This window comes from Lacerta agilis, chromosome 4 (genome assembly GCF_009819535.1).
Source record: "Lacerta agilis isolate rLacAgi1 chromosome 4, rLacAgi1.pri, whole genome shotgun sequence".
In the NCBI taxonomy this organism is placed as follows: Eukaryota; Metazoa; Chordata; class Lepidosauria; order Squamata; family Lacertidae; genus Lacerta; species Lacerta agilis.
The window spans coordinates 40108877-40114229 of NC_046315.1; positions in this window are offsets into that span (position 1 = coordinate 40108877).

A 5353-nucleotide genomic window follows, 5' to 3' on the forward strand; every position below is an offset into this window, starting at 1 on the left:
GCAACAGCGGCGCCCAGTGCCGGCACTGGCGCGGAGGGGAGGGGCTTGCCGTGAGGGGAAGGGCTAGAGAAGGCCGCCCTTCTCGCGAGCGTCCGGGAGGAGTCGGTTCCGCGGCCGGCCGGGCAGGACTCGAGACCAGGGGGGGGAATGAGCGGCGGTTGCTCACGTGACAGCGCGCGGGCTGTGAGGGGGCAGGAACGGCTGGTAGCCGCTGCTATGAAACGACCTAGTTGTAGGGGGTGGGGGGTGGGAGGACGTTTGTTTTATTAATTTATTATCCATTTATTTATCTACCGTCTTTCCCCTCACGCAGCAAGGTAGGGTGGTGGTTGTTTTTTGGGGGGGGGCGGGGGAGGTGAGAGGGTAGTAGTAACCTCTACACACACACACACACACCGGGAGGACGGGCGGATATACCTGACAGCGCCGCGCCTCACGACAACCTGTTTCTCAAGAGTGTCGCCGTCGAGGTGGCAAAGCGGCCGAGCGAGAATAATCCCGGCGGCTGTTTGAGGAAATGTAGCGCGTGAGGCTTCTCTCTCCCTTTCAAGCGAAGCATTTTGGAGGGTTATTTTGAAACGGATGTTTCATTCGAGCTTCCCACCCACCACCTCCACCGAAAGAAAATAGGCTGGGGGAAAAAGGCATTCAGGTGTAAATTCGGGTCGGTTAAATCTTAGTGTCAGAGGCGGCCAGACAGCGGTGCTTCCCGACGCCTCAACTCTCTGGGCGCATCTGCGTGGTTTGAGGGGCCACCAAAGGCTGCCTCGCTAAATCCGAAATGCAGGGAAGGCGCCATGCCATGCAGTGTTTTTGGGTCGCTCTTAGCATGTGGGCTGTGCCGTCTCTGTGTACAGCACGTGAGCGCCTGCGTTTCCGTGTGGAAAGTAGGAGAGAGGTCGGCGAGGGTTGTTCTTGAGTGCAGCCTGGGACTTGACTGACTCCTGGAAGAGACAGCTGAGTCTGCAGGTTGGAGATGGTCCCCCAAAGCAGGCCCTGACTAATAAGTCTTTTAAAGAATATTTTCAAATGGTAAGAAATAGTGACATTGTAAAGTACAACCTCTCACATCTGAGTTCTGTGTACAATATGCAGATATTTCTGTAAGAAGCCACGAAGACGCATGGTACATGATTGCAAAGCCCTTCCTGATCATGTCAGTGGTAGGACACTGAGCACGTCTTGTCTGGCTCCTGAGATTAGAGAAGTTTGTCATACCTGCCCTAATATAATGTCAGGCTCTCCATTTGCTTAGAGAAGAATCTTACAGGGTAACATATGGATATACAGGTTGTCAGGATTGGAGGAAATGATGTTCAGATCCCTTCCAGCCTTACAATTCAGTGTGGCATGCTTCATAAAGCTGGCAGATGCTGTGCAAAATGCCAAACAGCTATTTGCAATTGCAGCAATAGAGCTGTTCCAGTTTTGTGTGGTGTTCGTATTTCATATTGAACATGCTATTTTGAATGAGCAAGATTACTTGTCTGGATTTTTTAAAAGTTGATGTTCATTTTGAACCTGTACAGTGTCTCCTATTAGGGAATACAGTGTGGATGAGGAGAGGGACCTGCCAGCCCACCAGAGGAACCTGCCAGCTTGCCACAGAGACTCTTGTTTGCTGCCTTCTGCTGCACTCATTGCTTCACTCCACAAGTCTATACAATCAATACATCACACAACAAACCAATTGATATATAATAAACCAGTGTGCAGGGCACAAAATGATGGTATGCCAAACAGCATGATCTCTGCATATTGAAAAAGACAGTTTTGGGGGAAAGCAAAAGTAAAATTTAAAAGATGACAGCATAAATATTACATTTTCTCTTCCTGTTTAAATAAATGGTTTCTTAATAGGCAAAGAAAGTATGCAATACATTATATGTAGTAATTAACTAAACAAGATCCAGATCACTGCTGAACGAGAATTATGTTTCATGCTATAATACTCTTATAAATCTTACACAGAACTTTTCTGTTGTAATTTCCCATTTTAATCTCATTCGGTGATGCATATACAGGCATTTCCCAAAAATGTCATACAGTATAGTCTTGTTTTCTTTTAAGCAGTATAGCATTGATTTTGTAAAAAAACAAATCAAGTTTTGTTAACAAAAAAATAGTAATTACTAATAGTAATTTAGCTGCCACATTCAAAATATACTAAAGAATAAAAATAAATACTAATGTGCACAGAATGTCATAATTACCTTGAAAACTACAGATAGACTGTTAAGTAGGCATCAGTGACTACATCTTTTTCATATTCTGATATCTTGCTGCATTCTTGGTAAGAGTATGTTTCCGGCATTTTTGTTAGCCTGAGTGTCTGTTGTAGGAGAAAAGCTCTTTGTATCAGTGTTTTGTCTTCAGTGGAATTTAGAGAACAGACACTACTGCTCCATAGACTCCCATCTTCTGGATGTTTTATCCATCAGTCCTATTTTTAAGTCTCTTCCTTACACATAAAGCTTGTAGATCCATGTAGCTGCAACCAGGCACGATGAAGTGGCATACACTGAGGTAGCTACAATGATGAGACAAGTGGGGCAGGTCCTACTGCACATCACTTGCACTCCCATTAGAACCCTTTATAGCTGTCATGTCTCAGGCACGTAGAGCTACTCTGTGCTGACTGAAGTGCCTTGAGTGCATCATAGGCTATATCTGCATTTTCATGTAATTGTAACATGACTTGAGTCCCAGAATGCAGCAAACTTCACATTCAAGTGAAAAATGAGTTGCTTGTTCCTAGTTCTTAGTTCTGCACCATCTACATTCAGTGATGCCACTCACTGCATGAGGCAATAGAACAGTGGGTGGACAACTTTTATTCCCTGCGAAGTAAAAGTAACCCGTAGGGATTTGTGTGCTTGCAGTGGGACCCACCCCAGAAATGTATGAGGGCAGTGGAACTTCCAAGAGGGTCTCCTGCCCAGAGCTTAACACCCATGAAAGTTTATGGGGAAGGTATTTCAGATATTTGGGGCTTGAGTCATTTATGGTTTTAAACATTACCATGGTCAATTTGAATTAGGCCCAGAAACAAACTGATTACCAATGCAGCTATTTTGAAATAGGGTTTATGTGAGATCTCAGTGGAACTCCATCCAGTATTCTGACTGCTGCATTTTTTATCATTGAATCATAGAGTTGGAAGGAACCCAAGAGTCATCTAGTCCAACCCATTACTTAAAAAACTCCAGGGAAGGAGAGTCCACAACCTCCCAAGGAAGACTGTTCCACTGTAGAACAGCTCTTACTATAGGGAGTCACCTATCACCACAATGTCTCTTCCTCCTCTGGGGAGTGACAGGAATTGTACTATGCACTGTGCCTTCCAAAGCCTGCTTGGAGTGCTTTAAGTTCTACACCTGCTGATCTTGCCTTCCCCTCTGTCTATTGCAGCTTATTTGGGTGTTGTTGGGATAGTTTACAAAGGCAGGAACCTTATGGTTTGAGTACTTCCTACTCCTTCCTCTCAGTTGGCCATCTCCACACTAATTCCCTTTCTCCAGTATCTCCATGGAAGGTAGCAAGTGGGTTATCAGCATACTCATCCACGATCAGTAGCCTTGGATATGAAGGGGTTAGGTTAATAATGGAAAATGACACAGTCTTCAATGTGGCTTACCATCTTCACAGTGTATAGGATAACTGGCTTAAAAATAAATCCTAAATTTAAAAAAAATTACAGTAAGAAATGTAATTTAATTCTTGTGTTTTGGGGGAAAATCCAGATGTATGGATTCTTAATTGTGATGAATTACACTTTTTAAAAACACCAGGATGTTCATATTCTATTTTCAGATTTGCAGGCATATAAACTTTCTTTCCAAATTACCTATTGGCAGGCAACTATTTCTTTTCTTTCATCTCATGACATTAATATGCTTGTGCAGGTTTCCCTGCAGCTGTGTATCTTTATTCCAAGGCATTTTAAAGATAAACACATCATTTGAAGAAGTAAAAAAGCACATTATTTGAAGGACTGTAGATTTTATTTGTCAGAATTATGTTAGCTAGCTATTAGCAAAACAACAGTAACATTGAAAGAAATATCCTTCCATCATAGGTTCCCCCCCCCCCATTGGTTCATTTTTCATTATCTTGTACCTGTGATATAAGCATAAGCTATTCCTATGCTTAAAAGGGCAAGGACATTTCCACCATAAATTTCATCCACATAGCTAAAGGAGAAGATTCTGTTGGTAGTAACCTGTCCCAACGAGCTATCCTGTTCTCCAGTGATTACTACTACTTCATTATTATTTATGTCATTTGAAGGTCACGGGGTGGTTTACAACATACTTTTAAAAGTATTCAGAGTATCTCTTTAGAGCATATTGCAGTAGTAACCTAGTGTTAAAGCTATGAATGATGACTGCTAAGCATGCAGGGGTGGGAATGATCAGATGGGACATAAATAATGACAACACTAACAAAATTTGAACTGGGCATCTTCAAAAGACTAACAGAAGCTCAACATTAAAAAAAACTAAGATCATGGCCACTGGTCCCATCACCTTTCAAATAGAAGGGGAAGAAATGGAGGCAGTGAGAGATTTTACTTTCTTGGGCTCCATGATCACTGCAGATGGTGACAGCAGTCATGAAATTAAAAGACATCTGCTTCTTGGGAGAAAAGCGATGACAAACCTATACAGTATCTTAAAAAGCAGAGACATCACCTTGCCGACAAAGGTCTGTATAGTTAAAGCTATGGTTTTCCCAGTAGTGATGTATGGAAGTGAGCTGGACCATAAAGAAGGCTGATCGCCAAAGAATTGATGCTTTTGAATTAGTGCTGGAGGAGACTCTTGAGAGTCCCATGGACTGCAAGAAGATCAAACTTATTCATCCTTAAGGAAATCAGCCCTGAGTGCTCACTGGAAGGACAGATCCTGAAGCTGAGGCTCCAATATTTTGACCACCTCATGAGATGAGAAGACTCTCTGGAAAAGACCCTGATGTTGGGAAAGATGGAGGGCACAAGGAGAAGGGGACAACAGAGGATGAGATGGTTGGACAGTGTTCTCGAAGCTACTAACATTAGTTTGATCAAACTGCAGGAGGTAGTGGAAGACAGGAGTGCCTGGTGTGCTCTGGTCCATGGGGTCATGAAGAGTCAGACATGAATAAACGACTAAATAACAAAAGGAGTGGTTTTATTTATGAAGAGCCAATATCAGGAAACAGAGATTGCCCCTAGGTGTAGTTGAAGTGTATTCTTCATAGGAATGAAAAAAGCTTGAGATTTCTCAAGGTCGGGGTGGCATTCAGTGTTGATGTTTGGATGCTAGGCACTGTGGGCCACCCCTTGGTGATCAGGGACTTAGCCCATAGTAGC